The following is a 26030-nucleotide window of genomic DNA, read 5'->3' on the forward strand; positions in this document are numbered from 1 at the left end:
ATTCAATCATATTTCATTTCATCAAGCATACATATTTTATCCAATACAGCATTGTCATTATTTTCGTATATGGATTAGAACTCCACCATAACACAACTGTTGCAATTAGACACTCAAGTGCTATTATAAGCAAATTTTAGTAAACTGTAAAAATATTTTTTGTTTTGGATTCTGTGTATATATTTGATGGTAAAATAAATGATGAGAAAAAGAAATAGATGTAAAATGTTCATGATATTAATGAGAATGGTTATAAGTTCTCAATAATACATCACTTTTTATTTTTTGCTTTTTGGGTCACACCCGGCAATGCACAGGGTTTACTCCTGGCTCTGCACTCAGAGTTACTCCTGGCGGTGCTCAGAGGACCATACAGGATGATGGGAATCGAACCCGGGTCGGCTGCGTGCAAGGCAAACACCCTACTCGTTGTGCTATCGTTCCAGCCCCAATATATCACATTTGAATACAACTTATCCTAGATTGATTATAGCAAGAAAGATTATTAGTATTCCTAGTACTAGTTGATATTATTAACAGAAAGATAAAATAAATAAGGCATCAGTAACGTATCACTTTAACCCAACAACCCCTCTTATCAGCATCTCCTCCCAGAATCAACAAACACCATTTTGAAAAGACATGTATGCCCTTTCATTATTTTCAGTACTATTCACAATAGTTAAGATATAGAATTAATCCAAGTGCACTAGAGTAAATGACTAGATTAAAAAAAAAAGTTGTATAACGGGGTATGGTGCCGCCAGCAGGTCAATCTGTACCTGTGAGGCTAGTGATTCCGCAGCCTGATGGCACCTTCAGACTTCCAGATACCCCAAAATTGCTGCTTTTCCTTTGGATCAATAGTACAGCGGATAGGGAATTTGTCTTGCATGTGGCTGACCCAGGTTTGATTCCTCCGTCCTCTTGGAGAGGTCTTGAGAGTAAGTTACAAAGAGGATCCCACCTACACAGTGGAGACTGGCAAGCTCCCTGTGGCATATTCAATATGCCAAAAAACAGTAACAAGTCTCACAATGGAGATGTTACAGGTGCCCATTCGAGCACATGGATGAACAACGGGAGGACAGTGCTACAGTGCTATGTGATCCACTGAGCAATAACAGGAACTACTCCTGAACAGGGAGTCAAAAGAGGTTCCTGAGCAAGGAGCTATTGCTAGCCCCTTAGAACTCATGTGTGGCCTCAAAAACCAATCTATGTATGTGCATTTGAAGCGAAAGTTACTTCAAGCTGAATACGTTTGAGAATCAACATGTAGAGAAAAACTAATTAAGTAAATATCATCTGTCTAATATCAGACGCTTTCCAAAAATTATTCAACTGTAAATTTAACTCCCATGAATCGCTCTTCAATGGAATTCTATTCCTAGAAAGGATAAATCAACACCTTGATAAGAAATTTTATTAAAAATCACTGTCATAACATTTTGATGCTTCTCAAAAAAGTTTCTAGAATTCCATTTTTCTTCCTAAAAGTCATTTATACTTCCCAGAGTCAAAGAAATACCTGCTATTTCATACCTCCTCTACTTAGACCCATTAAATTGGTATATAAAATCTAAAGTTTAGCAAATTTTATGAGTCATTTTCAGTACTTTTTAAAAATATGTATTTGATTAGTGTAACTCACAGACATTCATCACTTATCTATCCTAAGTGGGTGGAGGGGATTTTTTTTCTCCCTAACAAGGATAATAAAAGTAATTTTTGTCATGTTTACTCTGTGGTTTCAATTTAATATTTTTAAAGATATACAAATTAAAAAATTCTCTTTTAACATTATTTCCTTGTACACTACAATATGTCACATCGGTAAGATCACATTTTTCTGAATTATGGATTTAAGTCATTTTGTGGCATCTGGAGACTTTGCTTCTTACTCACTTCACCTGTGGTGAAATGAATTACCTTGAACGAGCATGTTTCCATGGTTTACTGCCTTAGCAACATTAAGTGGCTGAGTATGCAACTGATGAGAATGGATGACTAGGGCAATGAAATTTATATGTGCTTTCCTCTAAGGTACGTTCTGCTGTGAACAAAAATATGAATGACTTGCAAGTATTTTATGAACACTTAAATTTGCATTCATACTGTGTATGTACAGAAACAGGGTGCTACTTTCACTATTGAGACAGGTACAAAGAAAAAGACTTTCAAAACAATATTAGATACTCCAACTCAATTAAAAAAATTAGATTCATTATAATTTTACTTAAAACAGGCATGTGGCTGGAGCAATAGTACACTGGGTGTAAGGCATTCGCCTCGCACAAGGCTGACCCAAGTTTTACAGAACCATGAATAAGCCTGTTCACCTCTGGTTGTGGCCAAACCATCCCCCAAACAAATAAAACATCAATATGTTCTTTCTTAGTATATGTAAATGCTATTACCAGTAATATAAGATATACTCAGGTTCAGATCATCAGATCTTTCAAATTTATAAAACTAATTTCTCTTTGTTGGAAATCTATACTTGCAATTAATCCCCTATAGCACTGTAGCACTCTCATCCTGTTGTTCATCAATTTTCTAGAGTAGGCATCACTAATGTCTCCATGATGAGACTTGTTACTGTTTTTGGCATTTTGAATATGCCACAGGGAGCTTGCCAGGCTCTGCCATGTGGGTGCGATACTCTCAGTAGGTTGCTGGGCTCTCTGAGTGGGATGGAGGAATCAAACCCAGATTGGGGCACATGCAAGGCAAATGCCCTACCTGTCATGCTATTGCTCCAGTCCTTTAAAAAATAGAAGCCAAGGCAAATTATTTTCTTTCCATGCAAATTATTAGGCCAATTAAATACTAGCATACTTTTTCCTTTTATATATTTGTGTATCAAAATAACTTGGGACTCCTGAAAATAGTTTTACTTCTGCGGCTAGAAAATGGCATAGTCAATGGTTCTTTAACTTAACTTGTATAAGAAACATAAAAGTAAAGTAAGTAAAGGCCCTCCCGTTGATCATCGATTTGCTCGAGCGGGCCCAGTAACGTCTCCATTGGAGACTTTGTTGTTACTGTGTCTGGCATATCGAATACTCTCGGTAGCTTGCCGGGCTCTCCGAGAGGGGCGGAGGAATCGAACTCGGGTCGGCCATGTTGGCTGCGTGCAAGGCAGATGCCCTACCCGCTGTGCTATAAAACTTGTGGAATACATTCCAAGATATTCTGGTTCAAATGATGAGAGCCACAAACATTTGCATTTCTAACTGGTTCCCAAGAGATGATTATTGTCCTAGTACAAAGACCACAATTTTAGACCTATAGTCATAAGGTACAAGTATTATAGCTAATTCTGATTGTGTATGTATTACATTATATAATTATGTATAAATACATCGTTGAATGTAATATTAATAAAAAGCAGTAAGTAATAATGCAAAGTTACATCTATTTATCTGTAGCACTGTAGCACTGTCCTCCTGTTGTTCATTGATTTGCTTGAGCAGGCACCAGTAACATCTCACAACAAACTGTGAGACTTGTTGTTACTGTTTTTATTGGCATATTGAATACAGGTTTTGCCCTGCATGCGAGATACTCTCAGTAGCTTTCCGGGCACTCCGAGAGGGGCAGAGGAATCAAAACGGGTCGGCCATGTGGGTCATGTGCAAGGCAAATGCCTTACCTGCTGTGCTATTGCTCCAGCCCTATCTATTTATCATCTATCTAAAATGTCTCAGTATTTGTTTGAAATAATGCATTCCCAAGTATGGATCACTATATTCAAAAGTATTTTTCTGCTAATTGTTAATTTGAATTTTTTGAGACTCAAGATTCCAAATAAAGGTGTTTTTATTTGTAGACAGTTTACAGAATGGGAAAGGATATTCACCGAATACAGATCTGACAAGGGGTTGATATCAAGGATATGCAAAGTAATGCTTGAACTCCACAAGAAAAAAAATCCAACTCCATCAAAAAATAGGGCGACAAAATAAACAGAAACTTTCTCAAAGAAGAAATCCGAATGGCTAAAAGGCACATGAGAAAATGCTCTGCATCATGAATCATCAGGGAGATGCAGATCAAAACCACAATGAGATATCATTTCACACCACAGAGACTGACCACATCCAAAAGAACAAAAGCAACCTGTGTTGGTGTGGATGTGGCAAGAAAGGGACCCTCCTTCACTGCTGGTGGAAATGTCAACTGGTTCAGCCCTTTTGGAAAACAGTATGGATGATTCTCCAAAAATTAGAAATTGAGCTCCTATTTGATCCAGCAATACCACTTCTGGGAATATATCCCAGAGAGGCAAAAATGTATAGTCGAAGTGACATCTGCACTTGTTTGTTCATTGCAGCACTCTTTACAATAGTCAGAGTCTGGAAAAAACCTGAGTGCCCAAGAACAGATGACTGGTTAAAGAAACTTTGGTACATCTACATAATGGAGTACTATGTAGCTGTTAGAAAAGATGAAGTCGTGAAATTTACATAAAAGTGGTACTACAAGGAAAGTATCATGTTAAGCTAAATGAGTCAGAAAGAGAGGGATAGGCATAGAAAGACTGCATTCATCTGGGGAACATAAAGTAACAAAATAGGAGACTAACACCCAAGAGTGGCCTAAATTAATACCAGGAGCTTTGCTCCATGGCTTGGAGGCCAGCCGCACATGCTAGGGGAAAAGGCAGCTCAGATAAAGGAGCACCAAATAAAGGGTGTTGGGAGGATCCTCCCAGGATGGGAGAATCATGCTGAAAGTAGACTATAGACCAAACATGATTGCCACTCAATGCCTCTTTTGCAAACCACAACACCCAAGAGAAGAGAGAGAACAAAAGGGAATGCCCTGCCACAGAGGCAGGGTGAGATGGGGGGGGGAGGGGGTTGGGGGTGGGAGGGATACTGGGATCCGTGGTGGTGGAAAATGAGCACTGGTGGTGGGATGGGTATTTGATCGTTGCATAATTGAAATCCAAGCACAAAAAATTGTAAGTCTACAACTGTACCTCATGGTGTTTCAAATAGTTTTTTAAAAAAGTGTTTTTGTTTTTTAGGCTTTTTTTGAGCCACACTCAGTGGTTTTCAGGGCTTATTCTTGGCTCTCTGCTTGGAGATCACTCCTGGAGACCTGAGAGTGGAGGGGCACATAGGTTGCTGGGGATTCAGCCTAGATCTCTGCCTGCAAAGCAAATGCCCAATCTGTTGAATTATTGCTCTTACTCCTCCAGTTGAGTTTTAAGGGGTGATTTTTGTATCTCTATGTGAAAATGAAATGGAATGTTGATAGAGATTGCATTAAATCTGTAGATCACTCTTTTAAAATAGACATTTAAAATACTAATTCTTCCAATTCATATATATACAATATTTTCATTTACGTTTTCTTCAGTTAATGTTACCCATGTTTTAAAGTTCAGTGTCAGTCTTTTTTGAGGGAGGCAAGGAGAGGAACACCCGGCTGTGCTCAGAGCTTACTCCTGGTTCTTCACTTCGATCATTCCTATTGGAGCTCCTGGTACCATATGGAACATCATGATAGAATCGTGGGGTTAGCTATGTACTATGGCTCCAGATGCAATTAATTGTATTTGTCTTTGGTATATTGATTTTTCAATATCTCAACTTTTTTTTAGTCCACTTACTTTTTTTTTACAGTATTTGGTGACACTAGACTATTCTAAATATGTGTCTTATCAAACTATATTAAAAGAGAAAATCTTACTGTTTTCTTTCTGACTGTAATACTTTTTGTAAAAAATAAAATTGTTTCTTTGTCTTGGATTTCTGGTGAGATGTTTAATAGAAGTGGAAAAAGTTGGCATTCTTGCCTTGTTTCAGACAGCCTAGAGTTTTGAAAGCTATTAAAACTTGAAGATTTTAAATTTCAGCTCTTGATTTGTCATATATAACTTGATTGTGGTTTTGTTACATTCCACTTACAAAAACTTGCATAGTTTTATCATGCAGGAATGTGTAATTTTTTCAAATGATTTTATACATCTATTAAGATGATCAATGATTTCTATTATTTTAGTTTAATTTTAAAGTTGAACTATTTATTTATTTATTTATTTGGTACTTGATCATTGTATAACTGAAACCCGAACTATTTTTAATTTCCTATTTACTTATGATAATAATATGGTTTATAATTGATTTAATGTTTGCACTTTTTATACAAAATTACTGCACTTTGAACACTGCCAAATAACCAAAGACCCTCCATCAGTGACCTTATATCACTTCTAGACCCTTCCTAATCCTCTTCATCCCCAAACCCCTTTCCCCCCCTCCACATTATAACCTTAGTATTTTAACATTCAAGGTTTATTTTTATTGGCTGTTGCCCAATCTCTTTCTTTGTTTAATTCTATATCACATTTGAGTATGATCTTCTACTCTCAGAATTACATACCTGATACTCATTTATGATCACTTGGATTTCCACATATGATTGTTAAGTTGGTTAATGAATTAAACAAAATTACTTTGTATACTGATAATTTGCCTGGCACTAGGAGTAACATTAAGAGGCACAAGAATTAAGTGTTGTGATACTAAAGTATTTAAAAGTGTTATGATCTCTATAGATTATAAATAAAATGTTACAGTAAAGTAGAAGAAAAGTGAGTTTATTTTTTAAAGATGATGTGGTCACTAGAAAATAGATAATCGTATTCTTAAAACTCTGAAATTTGAACAAGATGTCAAATGTCAAAGGCATGGTAAGCTAATTTAAAAAATTAAAACTGAAATGGGGAGATAGTTCGTGGGTTGGAGCACGGGAATTATATGTATGAGGCTAGGGTTGATCTAGCAAATAAATATGCATAAATGAGAACAAAAAATCAGAACAAAATGGTAAAAGTGTTATCTTGTGAATATCTTCACCTTAGTATCAATGAATTTATCAAATCTGGAACAATAAGAAGTGAACAATATCTTTCTTAATTATCAACATAGCATGGAAAATCTGCCACTGATGTCATGTTCTTTACTCATTGAACTTATTTTCTTTAAACATTTGGTACAAAGATTTTATTAATGGTGTTTTTTTGTATAAGAATACTTATTGTGTTGAGAAATAAATTGAACATTATTCTTTATGCGTCATATACAATTTATAAAACAGTAGAATTGAAAAAATTCTGCAAATGATGGTAAATTCATTTTGTTTTGTATGTGGTGTGAATTTTGAATTATGAATTTTATTTTTAATCACAGCAGAAAGAGACTATATTGAGCATATCTTTTTGTGAAAGTACAAATGACTATTGAAATAAAACTATTAAAGTTCAGCTTTAATAAATAAAAACGTGTTAGTTTTACAAAGGCTAAGAAGTTCCAAAAGGAATTCCATGAGTTAGAATTATCTTATGATTCACATCTGATATAGAACTTCCAAACTAACATTTTCACAATATGTTATAAATGCCAAAAAAAGTACTTTGTTGACCTCTTGTTTCAATGTTTCTGTTTAGTTCTAGTTGGAAAAAAAATATTAGAGTACAGAGAAAAAATACATAGTGGCACATTCTTTCAAAGAATTAAGATTGATGACAGTAGATCCAAATGATGTGTTATATTACATCTGCTGTAACTGTGTTATAATGTTCTACAAATTATTTGTATGTACTTACATTTTATTATAAGTTTAAACAACTGCCTCATCAAATTATGATGAAAATATGAAATGAACATATATACATTGAAAGCATATATACCAGTGTCTGGAAAAAGGGAACATTCAATATATATTAAACATCATTATCTTTTACAAATAGATTATGCTTGAAATTATTATCCTCCTATGATCGATAAGAAAACTAAAGATTTAAATTTAAGGGATTTATAAAAGGGTAGAAATTACTATATGAACTTTCTTCCTTTCAGTTCAACTCAAGCTATTTATTTTGATTCAGTAAACCTATTAAAAATTATCCACAAACTGTTGACAGTAGATTTGCCTGGGTCATGTCCCAGATTGTGCCTGATGCAAGAAACCATGCAGAAATTAAAACATTACTCAAGTAATTCAGCTTTTTTTCTAATTATATTAAGCCCATTCAATTCTCTGCTCAAGGTCTAGATTAACTCTGTACATAAAATAAAATTGATGATAAAATATATAGAAAATGAAAATAGAATTTTTTATGTAGAAGATGTACAATTAATAATATACTAAAATGTTATAACTATAAGCCAAGACAATGTTACTAAAGAATATTATTAAAGATTCATCTTTACAACTATATTCGTCAATAACAGATTAGAATATTTCAGAAAAGTGGTTAAAATCATGAGTCTATTCAAGTAAATATATAATAGTATATTTTATAGTGTATATTAACACATGCTAAACACAATAATAAATAAGATGTTCCTAAATACATTTTATAAAAATGTATTATGTATAACAGAACATTTTTTCTTGTTTTATACATTACCATAGTATTTTTGAAATTATCTTCTAATAAGAAAATGGATGAAGAAATGTATCTGTAATAGCTGAAACAAATGAATCAAAGCAAAATTTTTCCAAATTCATAAGTAATTCAGAGTTCTTGAACAAGAATAGTGACACTTATATTACTCAAAGTTTTAAAATACCAAAATTATTATGATTATCTAAATATAAATCTCATATGTCATAATATTCTTGGTCATAATATAATAATACATAACAGAATTCAAAATATTCTGTGTTGGTCACCTTTGGAAGAAGAATAGACAGCAGGATGGTACATCTTTGAAAGTATGTCACTTTCATAAGATTTTACATCTTAATATAAACTAACATGAACAAAATGGCAGCATGCTAATATGAATTATAGCTATTATATCATGCAAGTTTATTACAGCCTTATGTTTAGCTTTCTATACTTTCTGTGTGTATATGTCTTAAAATGAAATATTCAAGCATTGTCTGAAACCTAGATAATATATATCAATGCTAACAATTTTCAACAAACATTCTAGATTTTTTTAAGTGAATTTTTAAAAAAAAAATGTACCCTGATAAACTTTTGTCATAAACTTTTCCTAGTTTTCTGTCTCTGAAAAAGGAAAGAGGAATTTTGTATAAAGCCCCTGAAGAAATTCTGTTTAGTTTAGTAGCCAGAATTTCTTTTCGTTTAAATTCCCCAGATAATTCCCCCTGTACTTTATTTTGTATTTCCTGTGTACGAGTCATTTTTATAGCAGTAGTATTCATTACGCTGATCCCTGACTGTGTTATAGCACAGTGCTTTAAAGCAGTTTGTGCTGGCATGCAGCAAACAGCACAAAGGAATTCCCTTGAGTTCTCTCTTTTCCCTCATAGTATAAGAAAAAAAATCCTACACTTTAATAAATACTTTTATTAGGGCCGTAAGGAAGAGAAATTTTATCACATTTTTAACTCAGAAGGGCAGAATTGGGTCCAATACCTATAAATTACAAAAAAAATATTTTTTTGGTTGTTCAAGATAAGACAGAATTTTCATCATTTTTATGGTGAGATTGCAATTAGTTTTCACTGAAGCAGTCAACTTCTTGTTATAAAGAGCCAGATGATATGCACGCTCCCTTGCCAACTCCACCTTCCCCTATGCATAGATACACTTCTGGAACCTTCAAGTTACTTCTGTATTGTGTCAGACACTAACCATGAAGATTTCTAAGACACCTTAAAAGTATTCTATTTTACAAATGTTGGATTACCATGTAATAGTTCATTTTTAGACATGTTGGTAGCACTATAGCACTGTCTTCCATTGTTTATTGATTTGCTCAAGCGGGCACCAGTAACGTTTCCATTGTGAGACTTGTTGTTACTGTTTTTGCATATCGAACACACCATGGAAGCTTGCCAGGCTCTGCCATATGGCCGGGATACTCTTGATAGCTTTCCGGGCACTCTGAGTGGGACGGAGGAATCGAACCCAGGTCGGCCATGTGGAAGGCAAACATCCTACCCACTGTGCTATCATTCCAGACATGTTGGTAAGCGTATTTATTAAAAGGTGCTTATGGTATTTATTTTTATTATTAAATATTTGATCATATTATATTCCTGAGGACAACATATTTCAAAAAACAAAACATTTTTGGAAATAAAAAATTGATCTCTTTATTATAATTTAAAACCTCTTTAAATTAATAAATTTTCTGAATATTTATCAATTAATTCTGAATCTGTTTTCTGCAACACATAACAAAGAACACCACATTTTCTTTTGCTTTTCTTTTTTTTCCCTCCAATGTCAGTTGACAATTCTGATTTGCTATTTATTTTGAAATCTATTTATTTTTAGTTCCACTTTCGTGTTTTGAACAAAATTTCATGAGTTATTTTTGCCAATGTTTCATATAATTTCATAAGTGAATTAATACAAATGAATTAATAAATGAACAATCGAGCTAGCCAAGAGCTAACTCAAAGAACTGATGTGCATGCTTTGCATGTGAGAGCACAAGTTTGATCTCAGGCACCATTTGATACTGTAAGCAATTGAGAATAGCCCTTAAACACAGTCACCTTAAACGTGACTGTGTATGGAACAAAATAAAACAAAAAATGGTGTTGATGCACATGACTAAATTTAAAGCCCAGGTTTTTTTTTAACAGAGAAAACATGCGAATGTTACTTAACTTCCTTAATCCTCAGTGCCCTTAACTAAATAGTGTCTGTGCTTACCTTTTCATATATTTAGAGGATTAAATATGACTAATGCATGGATGGCTACTGTTCAGTTTAGATAGAAGTTCTGTAGGATTTTTAGATAGAATTGAATATATTAAGATCACAGCATAAAGGGAAATTTAAAGACAGCAACCATATTCTTCATCTAATCTATATTCCGTGGTTCTGAAATATTCTTGCACCTGGAATCCACTTCTGCATAAGTATATGTAGTTATGCCTACACTGCATCTGTATATTTTGTGTAAATGAAATATGGAGAAAACCATGAAATGAGCTGAAATCATTAAGAAAGTATTGCATATAAAGCATATTGTTCACCAACTCATGCAATTATAGTAAGAACACCATAATACTCTCCCTATGTAGCAAGTTAAGGCTTATACCATTGAGTTTTTATCATTATTATTGATTTCTAGTTGGTTTGCTTATATTTAAATTGTTTGAAGCAGGAGAATTTTTTCTAATTTCTATGATATTTCCTCTTGCTAATATCACAATCTAACAAAATATAAACTTTAAAAATGATCATTTTTATATGTAATACTTTTTATAGTGATTTTAGAACACTGCCTTATATTCCTAAATATTTTCAAAATTCTTGTATATCCTTGTTTTCTTCCTACTTGATGTTAATCATATTATCTTTATGAGAACCTGAAACATAAAGAATATAAGAAGACAAGAAGCTAGTCTTGGTCCCCCAGTGCCATCTTACAGCACACAGCAACAAAGAAGGAGGGCCCCACAGCTCTGGGAGAATGCTCCAGGTTCCAAACACAGACGATATCACCGGGAGTCCCAGATGGGGTAGGTGCTGCATCCTGCCTTCTCCAGATGGAACCCCAATGACCACAAGCCTGCAAGCAGGCACCAGGACATTGTTTCCAAACTGCATTGGGGTTTCCCTGGCTCGAAGGCAACCTCTGATTCCGGAAGTCAAGCCCACAAACCGCCCCCCAGCGCCATCTTACAGCACAACAAAGAAGAAAACTGGCTGGGGGGTGCCACAGCTCTCGAAGAATGCTCCAGGTCCCAAACAGAGCCAATATCACTGGGAGGTCCCAGATGGGATAGGTGCTGCATCCCGCCTTCTCCAGATGGAACCCCAGTGACCATGAGCCTCTACAAGCATAGCTATGGCATGCGGGAACCAGGACATTTTTTCCAAACCATGCAGCTGCATAAGTGGCTGCGCAACGTCTCCTTATATACAAAGTGATCAATGGAAAGTAAATTACCCAACGTTTCTCCCTGAAAATCAGGCTTAACTCTTTTGCAAACCACAACACCCAAAAGGAGAGAGAGAACAACAGGAGAATGCCCTGCAACAGAGGCAGGGTGGTATGGGGGTATGAGGATGGGAGGGATACTGGGATCCATGGTGGTGGGAAATGGGCACTGGTGGAGGGATGGGTATTCGAAATAAATTAATTTAAAAAAGAAGCTAGTCTTTTTATGACAGAATTTCATCTATAGACTTTATTATGACATTTTTCAAATTGATTATTGTCTTGGAAGCCGGTCTCAAATGCTGGGGGAAGAGGCAGCTCAGATAGAGAAGAGAACACCAAGTAAGGATATTTGAAAGACCAGCTCAAGTTGGGAGATGCGAGCTGAATATACACTATAGAGTGAACACAATGGCCACTCGATGCCTCTAGTGCAAACTACAACACCCAAAGGAAAGAGTGAACAAAAGGCAAAGCCCTGTCACAAAGGTGGGGTGGGGTGGGGGGAATAGATTGGGGGTAGTGGGAGGGATATTAGAATCATTGGTAGTGGAAAATGGACACTGGTGGAGGGATGAGTACTCGATCATTGTATGACTGAAACACAAGAACGAAAGTTTGTAAGTCTGTAACTGTACCCCACGGTGATTCACTAGTAATTAAAAAAGATTATTTTCAGTGTTGTATAAATACTTTTGTTTATCTTTGGAATTGATTCCTGGTGACATGAAACCCCTAGATAATGTATGACTTATTCTATGTGTGTGTGTGTGTGTGTGTGTGTGTGTGTGCGCGCGCGCACGCACACGTGTGAAGCAAGATAACTTTTATTGAATGAAAATAAGATGTAGGGGAGGGAAGAAAAGGAAGTATGTGCTCAAAAGCACATGAAAAAAAGCAAAGAAATAAATGCAGACAAGCAAGCAAGCAAGATGCAATTTCAAGGGAGAACACGAACTTCAAGAGCAAGTCCAAGTTATAATACTCTTGAATTTACAAATAAGTCCCACCACGTATCATCACCTCATCTACTTTTACTTATCAAAGTCCAGTATGTGCGATTCTAATTTAAAATAGAATTTAACAGTGGCCTTGTAACTATCTGATTCTTGGTTACTAGGTATATTTTAAATTGAAACTCATAATATTACAATTATTTAAATATACTTTACAAAACTGCATTTAAAAAATGCATGCTTATGCTTTTTATTAACAGCCTTTCCAAACTTTCAAAGAAACTTAATGTGATCTCTCCTTAAACACTACCATGTCTAGTATATTTCAATTAACTTCCATATCTAAGCTTAGTATTCAAGATCTAATCATTGTTGCATTCTGTAAAGTAAATACAATATTAAGTACATATTCCAACTCACTCAAATTTGAACCTACATTTTCATAAGCATAGGTTATATATTTTCTTGTTTCAGGGACCGCAGAAGAAAGTTCTCCTGGGATACTTTCTTTAACTCTCTATTTTGGGCTGGAGCGATAACACAGTGGTAGGGCATTTGCCTTGCACACTGCCAGCCTGGCTGAGCCAGGTTCAATTCCTCCGCCCCTCTTGGAGAGCCTGGCAAGCTACCCAGAGTATTCAATAAGCCAAACACAGTAACAAGAAGTCTCACAATGGAGACGTTACTGGGCCCGCTCGAGGAAATCGATGAACAATGGAGGACAGTGTTTTGGGAATGTATACAGTAGTATTTGGAGACCCTGCAGCAAAGGGAATCAAACCAAGAATCCCTGCAAGTTAGTCATGAGCCCCAATCATTGGTCACTCTTTCTTTCTCTGGCCCTGCACAGATTTCAAAAAGCACCTAGTTAAACTCTGGATTAGAGTGTGCTATAGTAATTTTAATGTTTGTATGGTTACATAAAAGCCATATAGTTCCATTAACACATGCTGTCAGCTAAATTGATCTAATAAAATTTATAAAAATATAAGAGCATATTATATGGAAACATTATTACCTGTTAATTTACCACCTACTGGTTGAGAAATAGCAAAAATGTGGCTGTTTATTTTGCAAGATATCATTTTGTAATTAACCTTCTATTTCTTTATGGCGCTAGGAAAAACTTCCTTAATGTAATTCCTATTTTTGTATGGCTCAGAATTAAAAATGTGACTTTTATGCTTTACTAAAAATTTACTAACATTAACTTATTTTTAATATTTGTGCTTTTGGAGTATTTGCATAAAAGTGTTTATTGTATGTATATAACCATTTTTTCATTGGAGAGGTTCTATGTGCTTTTTAATTAAAACAAGTACATTTTCTACAAAACTTGGTTTTTGAAATATCTAGTGGTATACTTTTGAAATATTCAATAAATTATATGTTATTTATAAATGCAGAGTAAATAATACAAATTTGTTATCTGAATTTAAAATGTAACATAACTATTTATATTATGACCGTCAAAAATAGCATTTTGTATTGTACTAGACTTTTTCATATGGGAAGATTGTTCAATTTTGTTTGTTCAGAATAGAAAGTAGAGAATATGAACAAATATTTAAGATGATGATAATAATAATTTGATATGTAAGTTTATGAGATTTCCCTAAGATATTGAAGCATTTATATAACTTTTCACAACTATAACTATAAAAATCAGTAATGTACAAAGTAAAAAATAATTCTATAAAAACAAATTTAACATTATAAATTACATAAATTTAGATTTACTGCGAAATTCAATGACACTTTCTTTTAAAACAGCTTACCTGATTTATTATTCATTCTTACTTTTCAATTCATTGAATATTTTCTTATAACAAATATTGCCTTTTTATTATGCCAACCACTTGTCTTCTAATTTATATCAGATGAGATAAAAGGATACTAACAATGAGTTCTTATATAGAATGTGATTTAGAAAGAATGATAAATACCTGGTATAAATTAACTTTAATACAATTTGTCTTACTTTAAACTAATTTAATGTTTAATTATCTTATTTTCAACTCTCAAAGAAAATACAGCACTGATGAAACGAATTGAATTGAGCAGCATAAAGGTAAAGGTAAAGGCCCTCCCGTTGATCGTCGATTTGCTCAAGCGGTCCCAGTAACGTCTCCATTGGAGACTTTGTTGTTACTGTGTCTGGCATATCGAATACTCTCGGTAGCTTGCCGGGCTCTCCGAGAGGGGCGGAGGAATCAAACTCGGGTCGGCCATGTTGGCCGCTTGTAAGGCGAACACCCTACCCGCTAAAGACAAAAAAAGAAGAAAATTTAGTACTAAACAAACTAATTGAATAGAACTCATAAGACAGCATAATGAGAGATAGTTATCTAATTTCATTGTTTTGCAAGTGGTTTTCCAAGAACTCTTTATTGAGAACACCCATTTTATGCTTTTTTTCCAGCACAAATATGTATTCTAAAGCTCACATACAAAATTGAATTCAAATTATTGTGTTATGTTGTACATTAACTGTTCATATATCTGAGGGTTTATTTCTAGGTTCTAGATGCTGCTCTTATCTGAGTATCTGCTGGTTTTGAAGTAAGGAAAAAGGATGTATCTTTTATTTTTTTCCTATGCCTTCTCCTCCTTCACTTCCTTCTTTCCTCTTTTTCTAAAGACAGATACATACTTACCTCAATTGTTTCCCATCCTTTACTTGGTCTTTAGATATTTGTCATTTTAAATAATGTCACAATTTAAAATTACTTTCAATTTTGTACACCTTTAAATTGATTTTCTAAACCCAAATTCTTGGGTTTTGAAAGTCCTGATGAAATTCTCTGCACAGACTTTCAGTTACAACCTCATGTTTAAAATTGCTTGAAAGCAATCTTCAAACAAAGCAAGCAACCGCAGAAAACTGAAAACTTATAGGCAGGTTTGATTATTAGCTATCATTAAATGAGTGAATACTGGAATTACTCACATTCTCTAACATATTACATTATTCTCTAACACATCAGCAACTCAACAGATTATTTCTAAAATTTGGTTTGTTTGAACTATATAACATATATATATGTTATATATATAAACTATATATATACTATATATAGTTTGTTTGAACTATATAACAGTTTATATAACAGTTTATATAACATAATATTATATATATATAAACTATATATATATACATAGTTTGTTTGAACTATATAACAGTTTATATAACAGGGCTGGAGCAATAGCACAGGGGGTAGGGCGTCTGCCTTGCATGCAGCCAACATGGCCGACCCGAGTTTGATTCCTCCGCCCCTCTCGGAGAGCCCGGCAAGCTACCGAGAGTATTCGATATGCCAGACACAGTAACAACAAAGTCTCCAATGGAGACGTTACTGGGCCCGCTCGAGCAAATCGACGATCAACGGGAGGGCCTTTACTTTACTTTTACTATATAACAGTTTATATCCTAGTCCATGCCTTGTCTCCAAAATCATTCTGGTTCTAAAGGTATGTGTTGTCTTATAACCACATATTAATGATGTGGTTAATAAGGTAAGGTAAAGGTAAAGGCCCTCCCGTTGATCGTCGATTTTGCTCGAGCGGGCCCAGTAACGTCTCCATTGGAGACTTTGTTGTTACTGTGTCTGGCATATCGAATACTCTCGGTAGCTTGCCGGGCTCTCCGAGAGGGGCGGAGGAATCGAACTCGGGTCGGCCATGTTGGCCGCTTGTAAGGCGAACGCCCTACCGCACAGCCATTACAATAAAGCTGCCACTATGAATTCTTAAGTATTTTAGTAAAACCCTAATAAAATGCTCAGCATTTCCACTTATTACTAATTCTACATATGTATGTGCATTTTAAAACTAGAGGATTCCTATACACACCACATGTAGAAACACGCATTTGACATTGGCACAGTTTAGGTTAAATTCCCCTTCTTTTTCTGCTTTCCACTGTGTCATTTTTGCCTTCTTTTTTGCAGAATCTATCACAAATTCATTCCAACAATTTTAAAAAGAGCACATAATTGAGTATAAAATGTGTTGAACATTTTTGTTCCATCATTTAGGAAATAATCATTGCCTCCATCAAGACTCAGTAATAACCATAAAATCTAATAATGAACAAAAGTATCACATTAAAACTTATTTTCTTATGAGCACCTTATTCAATTTTTCACTGAAGTTGATTTTTTTAAAAAATTACAAAATTAGGAAAATTTCATAGTGGTTACCATGCTCTTTATCAATTTTCAGCTTCATTTAAAGCTGTTCTCCCTCTTTGATACCCCTGTTCCTTTCTATACACATATGTTTTTTCCTATAATACACTTCTTTTATAAGTACAAATGTTCCAATGCCTGTCATTCTGAAGATAAAATTAGTGTAATAAATATTATAAATTTATTTTCTTGGCATTCAAATAATAATTTCCAATGACAAATGTTTTACTGGCAGTAGCTGTGTAGAGCCAGTTATTTATGTCACAGAAATAATAAGAAAGTATAATTCTAGTAGAACATCATCTTTGGGTTTTTAAAGTAAATGTTTTATTCCTGATAGCATATATACATTTTTGTTATTTTGGGGGGGCACACCTGGTGGTGTTCAAGGCTTACTTCCAACATTGCAATCAGGGGTCACTCCTGGTGGACTCAGGGAACCATATTTTTTTTATGGAATCAAACATACGTTGGCCAACGTGGAAAGCAAGTGTCCTACCTACTGTACTATTGCTCCAGTCACTATCACTGAGTTCCATATGCATTAAATATCAGAAACATTCTAAACAACAACAATAAAAATTCTAAGAAAATTCTTAGAAGGGCTATACCCAGTCATGTGCACTCCCAGAAGGTCAGTGTTTGGAGGAGCAGGAGTGGGGTGGGGTGGGATATTTAGTATTGTGAATCTCTTAGGGCCTCAAGTCTAGTAGGTGCACTACCTAATGAGCTATCTCTACAGGTTTTTGTTTCCTCTTAACTTACTATATATGGTTAATACATGATTTATAGATTAAGGGAGGTAATCCTTATATATTACTGTAATGTATTGATATATATTTATATTTTTATGATAGGTTATCAAATGCTAGATATATATAAATTTATATAACATAAATTACTAAAGTTATATAATTATTTTGTAACATATTACAAAATAGTGTATTATTTATTATACTATTTTCTCTACTACTATATTAATTGAATTTCCTACATCTCAATGTTTAGACTCTACTGCCTATACATGGTCAAAACCAAGATGGGATAGACTACTATAGAAGGGTACAAGAAATAAAAGCATTTGAAGTACTGCTAGTTACTAATACGAAGTAGTGATATGGCATTGCTCGGGGGACTCTATGGGATGCTGGGAATTGTACCCAGGTTGGTCACGTGCAAGGCAAATGCCCTACCTGCTTGTGCTACCAGCACCAGCTCCTTATTTATTTATTTATTTATTTTGGTAGGGTGTGGTTGGTGGAGTCAAGCCCAGCACTGTGCAAGGTTTCCTTCTGGCTATACTCTCAGAAATCATCCCCAGTGGGGGGCTGCAGGGACCATCTGGGCTGCTGGGAATCCAACCCGGATGGCCATATGCAAGGCAAGCATCCTCCCTCTGTCCTACCACTTCTGTCCCCCCAACACATTTTATTTATTTATTTATTTAATTTTCTTTTTGCTTTTTGGGTCACACCCGGCAATACTCAGGGCTGACTCCTGACTCTGCACTCAGGAATTACTCCTGGCGGGGATTGGGGGACCCTATGGGATGCCGGGGACAGAACCCGGAGAGACTCATTCAAGGCAAACACCCTACCCTCCGGACTATGGCTTTGGCCTTCCTTTTTTTTTAAAAAAAATTATTATAAATAATTGCTGGAGCAATAGCACAGTGGGTAGTGTGTTTGCCTTGCTTGCGGTTGACCCAGCAGACCCGGGTTTGATTCCTCCATCCCTCTAGGAGAGCCTGGCAACCCACCAAGAGTATCTCGCCCACTCGGCAGAGCCTGGCAAGCTCCCTGTGGCATATTCGATATGCCAAACACAGTAACAACAAATCTCACAATCGAGATGTTACTGGGCCCACTTGAGCAAATCGATGAACAACAGGAGGACAGTGCTACAGTGTAGATATCTGCAAATTCTTTCACCTCTACTCTGATTCCACAATTCATTGTTTCCCAACCTCTCTAGGTAATCAGGTTTTCTCTTAGTGTGATCTAGTTCTGGTTTGTCAGTTCTGCCTTTCGATCTCTTTGAGAGGTATTCATACTGGAACAGAAGAATCTAGAACTGCAGCACTGCATTCTGGCAATGGGCCATTCTCAATTCTAGTCACATGTGAATATAGTTATTGTTCTCAAAGTCTCTAGGTGTGATGAATTACATATGGTGTTTTCCATACAAGCTTCAATAAATATAGTGCTATGTAGGTTCTGATTGCTGGCAGGGAGCACTGCAAATGAGCACAATCCCACACATGGAATCAGATGTGGATGTAACGAGAGCTCAGCATAACTCAGAACCAGATGGAGCATAGCAGCTTCTTTTATGGGGAAGCACAAATGGAATTCATCACTTCTAAACATGATTCTCCATTGCCCGCCATTCCCAGGTTTGAGTTCTGACTCCTTATACCTGGTTAGTTTTTAGGTTCCACCTGAAACAAAGGCCATGCTGTCAAACACACACACCAGGCCCTGTTCTCAGGTCATCCAGCACAAAGAGCGTGGACTTTCTCCCCCTTGAGTCTTGGCCCCGGGACCATTTTCAGACTGTTTGTTATTTGCTGCTGCTAGTACCAACTACCTATTCTTCAAGCACCAGCATGTCTGCAACCTACTAATCATCAGCTCTTCAGAAGAGAATACCAAAAGTCTCTCGGTTGTGCACTGTCTTACTCCTCTCATATGTTATGGTTGCTCTTACTTACAGTTAACCCTGTTCTCCTGGCATTTCTGAATGCCTCTCCCTGAGAAGACATTGGTCCTACAGCCATCTTCTCTGTTTTCAGTGCGCATATTCCACTTAATTAGCTGTTTGTTAATGTGGGGAGGGGAGACATATTGTCTGCCATTTTGATAAACTATCCTTCAACTCCTTTACCTATGTTATAATTAAGCCTATAAGCATAAGTAAAAAACAAAAATTAAGATTTCAACTTAAAAAATGTTCATAAAATATTTAAAACATAAAAACTTGATGTATAATGTATCAAGAAATTAAGGGAAAGAAAACATTGCCCAAAGATATGGAAAAAGGTGATCAGTTTCTTCAACAAATATACTGTAAGAGTAATAAAAATATAATAAGATAAAATGCATAGAATAATAAAGATAAGAAATTGGAATAACCACAGTCATATGTATGCCCTTTTCTGAATTATGATTCAAAGAAAATATTACATATTTATAAGATAATCAGATACTTTTGTAGTTATGTGTATTAAAGGAGTGTCTTCTGTTTTTAGAAATATACCTGTAAATATTTACTGATAAAATTATGTCATACCAATAACTTTCTTTAAAAGAAGATGGTAGAGGAAGAAAATGTGTATAGATTATATGTGAAATAAAATTGACCATAGACTCTTAATTATTGAACATGGGCAATGGATGTTCAAATATCTATTAAGTTTTTGTATTTTTCTGTATGTTGGAATATTATATATTTTTGTAGAAAATGCAGGGAAGTATGGAGATTCTGGTGATGAAACTTTAAATGAAACATACCAGGACTCTATTAAATATACTAAAAATATATTGCATGCAATTTTATGTATTTGTATAATAAAGAAATGTTAACATTAAATTTAGTAAAATGTGAAGGGTAGATAACAAAAATAAAGACAATAAGCAAGTAAATGATATATTTAGGTTTTCAGAAATGCATCTTAAATTATTTATTTCTGTGACCAATATTCACAAATATCTTAAGATGTTCATTTACAGTATACGAGGAAAGTCACATTTATAATTACAAGAAACAAGAAAAACAAAGATAACACATGATCTCTTTGATGACTAATGATTATTAGTTATTTTAATTATTATGAAAATAATTATTAAAGATTTAGGTGAGAAAGTGGGTTACTAAATTGTTTAGGTTTGCCAGAAGAGAAAATTTTGCTTGCAGCTCTCACATTCTAGCTTGTGGTTAAAAAAAACGAAAAGAAAAGAAAAATGTGGCATAAACTTTATTTCATTTTTTTTCATACAGCTGCTTTCCAAAGTTTAAATCATATGAAGTAAAAGGAACCAAAAATGACCAGCATTTTTCATGTTGCAACTAGCTGCAGTTAGGAGAAGACATCCATTATGTGCTTTCCAGATCTGGAAATGTAGAACTAGTAGACATATGTTAACTATTTCAATATACTTAGTGATAAGAGAGCTCTGGTTCCAAGAGAACAATTGAGAAGGTTCTTGGGTCTTATTTGTCAAAAGGTCATGTAACAGTTAAGTGAATAGTTCACAGTCTGCTATATATATATATATATCTGTGATATGATCTCAATCATAAGAATTCACGGAACTTTTATTGGACAATTTCCAAACCAATTCAGAGTCTTTCCTATTTTCAGACTAGGTGATATAGATATTAGATTACAGCATTTGAATGGACCAAATACTTCCTGGGCATAATGTTACTGTCAGCAGTAAGAATATGATTATGCTCCACACACATAACCCTCACTCCTGAAAATAAAACCTAGAACTTAAGAAAGAAAATAACATGGACATTTTTAACTAGAATGTGACTGCCACTGCCACTTTCCTCCCTTTGTTCATTGTTTTTCTCGAGCGGACCCAGTAACATCTCCATTGGAGACTTTGTTGTTACTGTGTCTGGCATATCGAATACGTCACGGGGAGCTTGCCAGGCTCTGCCGTGCGGGCGAGATACTCTCGGTAGCTTACCGGGCTCTCCGAGAGGGGTGGAGGAATAGAACTCGGGTCGACCATGTGGCTGCGTGCAAGGCAAACGCCCTACCGCTGTGCTATCGCTCCAGCCCAGAATGTGACTAATTTGTGCATTTCCAAATTGATTCATTAATCATTAAATTGGACTAAATTTAACTTAAAGCAGTTCTCTGTCTCTAGACAGACTGAGAACAAAGAGTCAGAAATTAAATGTCAGTTCTGAAAATAAGTAATAGACCACTATCAAAAAGACAAATTAACCAAAGAACAAGTTATACCTCCTTGAGAAAATTGTTTTATTTTCCTTTTTTTAAATTTTGGGTCACACCCAGAAATTCTCAGGGGTTACTCCTGGCTTTGTACTCGGGAATTACTCCTGGCATTTCTCAGGGGACCATATGGGATGCTGGGGATCAAACCCGGGTTGGCCACATGCAAGGCAAATGCCCTACCCACTGTGCTATCGCTCCGGCCCCTCCTTGAGAAAATTATAAGAAATATTTTAATTGAAAGAAAAAAATAAGGTGTAGCATTTAATATAGATGATAGGGGTTTGATCAAGTTTGATATTTTGTTTACTTCAGGAATAAATTAATCATGTTTAAAAATTGGTGAGAATAATCCAATTAAAAGAGTGAATACTCAAGAGGAATAAGAGAAAATTCAATGTTTCTACGAATTCGTGAAAAAAATATACAAAAGTAGAAATACAGCCTCATTATTACTAAAAAGTGAGAAGGGGTGAAACAAAAAAATTTTTATTGATTTCACATTTAGGGGAATTATTTTAATTTATGATTGGGCTGGAGTGATAGAACAGCAGGTAGGGCATTTGCCTTGCATACAGCTGACCAGCGTTCAATTCCTCTGTCCCTCTCCCGGCAAGCTAGCGAGAGTATCTCACCCGCATGGCAAAGCTTGGCAAGCTATCCGTGATGTATTTGATATGCCAAACACAATAACAAGAAGTCTCACAATGGAGACGTTACTGGGCCCACTCGAGCAAATTGATGAACAATGGGAGAACAGTACAAAAGTGCTACAGAGCTATGATTCTGAGAAGAGCAAGTCATGCAAAGTCATCATAGAATATTGAGACTATTTACTCTAACATCATCAAAAGCAATTTGCTATTATCTTAAATTGTAATTCAGTTGCTAAAAAAATAAGAAAATAAATGTCAAGGAGTATTAGATATAATTCAAAAGGTAAAACACATGCCTAGTATTTGCAAAAACCTCATTTAAATTCGTTGCATCTTATTAAATCCAATGTAGTGGTCGTCTATTGACCAAAGTATGTATGCCCCTCAATATATTGTAGCCATATATATGTGTATATATGTATATACATATATATAGAGAGATAGAGAGAAAGATATACACATATGTATTTATCAGAGTGGAGAGTTCACAGATATTTTCTTTTATCATGATCACAATCATCCTGTTGGTTCGTCGATTGCCTTGAGCAGGCACCAGTAACATCTCTTTCGTCCTAGCCCTGAGATTCTAAAAAGTTCCACATTCAAGGCTCTTTCAGGATTAGGAGAATGAGATCCATCATTGATACTGGTATTTGGCATATTGGGTACACCACAGGGAGTTTGCCAGACTCTGCTTTGAGGGCAGGTTACATTTGGTAGCCTGCCAGGTTGTCCAAAGCAAGAATGAGATAATAAGATGTGCATGGCCGACATATATTTATATATTTTTATATATTTATAATAGAAATATATATTTCTATTATAAATTTACAGTTACACTTTCTTCCCAGTGGAATTACTCAAATAAGCTTTTAGAGCTTTCTTAATTTTAGAAAAAAATAATTTCTATATTAACTTCAATTTTTTGTTATTTTATGGTAAAATTTCACTAGCCATTTTCATGAAACCTAAATTAATACACTAACAACAGCAACAAAACAAACTTATCGATAATGAAATGAAAAGCTGCATTGATACTTCTCTAAAGAAGACATACAGAGGGCCTGCATGAAAACAAAGGCTTATTGTCACTGCTTCTCAGGGAAATGTAAATCAAAACAATAATGACATATTATTTCTCACCAGTTAGAAAGGTCTATAACAAACGGAAAAGAATAAAAAGTACTGTTGAAGATACATAGGAAAAAAAATGTAATGTCTATTCACTGTTGATAGCAATATGAATTAGTTCCAGTTTTAAGGAAAAAAGTAAGATTTCTCAAAAAAATAAAAATAGAAAGTTCACAAGTATTGGAGCCAGAGTGATAGTACAATGGGTAGAGCTTTTGTTTGTTTTGCACACAGAAGGCCAGGTTCAATCCTTGGTGTTCCTTATGGTCCCCTGACCCTGCCAGGAGTGATCTCTGAGCACAAATTTGAAAGTAACCCTTGAACATGGATACGTGTGTTCAAAAAATAATACAAACAAAACCAAAACCAAAAAAAAAAAAGAATTACCGTATTATCCAGCATTTCCATGCCTACTTATCTCTTGCAGAGTATAAAAAATCATTCTAAAAATAAACTGATTGCTGTGTTTATCACAACACCTTTTGCTATAACCAAGACTCATGCAAGCCATCCCCCAAACACTTATGTGACTAAAGAAGGTGTGGTATAAAATATACAATAAAACTCTATGCAATTGAAAAGCCTGGCATGCTACCTGTGGTGTATTCAATATGCCAAACACAGTAACAACAAGTCTCAAAATGGAGACGTTACTGGGCCCGCCTGAGCAAATTGATGGACAATGGGACAACAGTACAGTGCTACAAGTGCTATTGTAAAAAAAAAATGGGCAAACTCTTTCCTTTTTTGTTATAGCACATATAGAACTGAAGGGGAGTCCATTCATTCTTAAAGACAAAGACGAATTCCATATAATCTCACCCAAATATGTGATATAGAGAATCAAAGCAAGGGAATGAATAAATTCTTCATGTCTTGTCCTCCTCTGGTGACCCACAACAATCTTGCTTTCAGCAGCACCACCTGGCCTGGGCACCAAATTCCTGGTCCAACCAGTCACACTATATTTTTTAGGGAATGACTTTAGGTTCACTGAAAAGTTCTGGGAGCCTCATCACCTAAGAACAAAATTAAACTTTTTGCTGTATGTAGGAAACTTTTTATCTCCCAAGACAAACATAGACATAAAATGGGCACACAATTTATTAAGCAAGTGGTACCAAAAAACCAGATAGGTATAATTATATCAAATAAAATTAATCCAAGTCATTAAAATATTAACAGGTAAATATATATATAATATAATTAGGATATTTATACAATGAGAATATTTTACATATATATGAATATATATATTATGGACAACTAAGTACATAAAGCAATATTCAGTGAACTAGGTAAATATATTGCAACAATGCAAGAATAGACTGATTTCAAAACCTCAGACACATCACTCAGAGAATAGATTTTAAAAAAAAAACACCTAAGTGACAAAGTATGGACATAGGGGATATTTATTTGAACATTTTAAATGTAGAAAACCAAAAATCTAGATTTTTTAAGTGTACATCATACATTCTCAGAAGACTTTTATGTTAAGCATAAAACAATTTCCAATAAACTTATGAAGATAAAATAGTATCAAATATTTTTGACAATTTCAATTTTTAAAAAACTAGAAATTAACCTAAAAAAACTATGAAAAGTCTCAAATTTGTAGTGTAAAGGTGTGTTTCTCAATTACCAATGGGCCACTGAGTAAAAAAAGGAAGAAAATTTAAAGTTCCTGGAATTTCTGGGATTTGGCTTAGCTAAAGGGTACATATGAGAACCTGGGTTCAAAACTTTAATATTGAAAAAAACAACTAAGTTAGGAAACACAAAATTTAAAGCCTGGAGGGAACAATAAACATGTTACCAAAACAATGGAATGAAGCAAAAAAGGTTGTGAAGAAGTTTATAGCAATATAGGCCTATGTCAAATAAAAAAAAAAACTCAAATAAACAGCATACCTGAAGCAATCTGAAGAAAAAACAAGTCCCAAGTTATTAAGTAGAAAGATCTAATAAAAATAAGATTGAAAATAAATAAAATAAAAGTAAAGTAGAAATAAAAGACCAATGAAAGGAAAAGATGTTTCTTTAAATGCATAACTAAAATTGGTGGTAAAACATAATTTATGCTCATAAAAAAGGAGACTACATGAAATTTGCTTATAAATGAATGGTCATGAGGAGTATCATGCTGAGTGAAATGAGTAAGAAAGAGAGGGATAGTTATAGAACAACTGCACTGCACTGTAGCCCTGTCCTTCCATTGTTCA

The sequence above is a fragment of the Sorex fumeus genome, unplaced genomic scaffold (assembly GCF_029834395.1).
Source record: "Sorex fumeus unplaced genomic scaffold, SorFum_2.1 ptg000014l, whole genome shotgun sequence".
Classification (NCBI taxonomy): Eukaryota; Metazoa; Chordata; class Mammalia; order Eulipotyphla; family Soricidae; genus Sorex; species Sorex fumeus.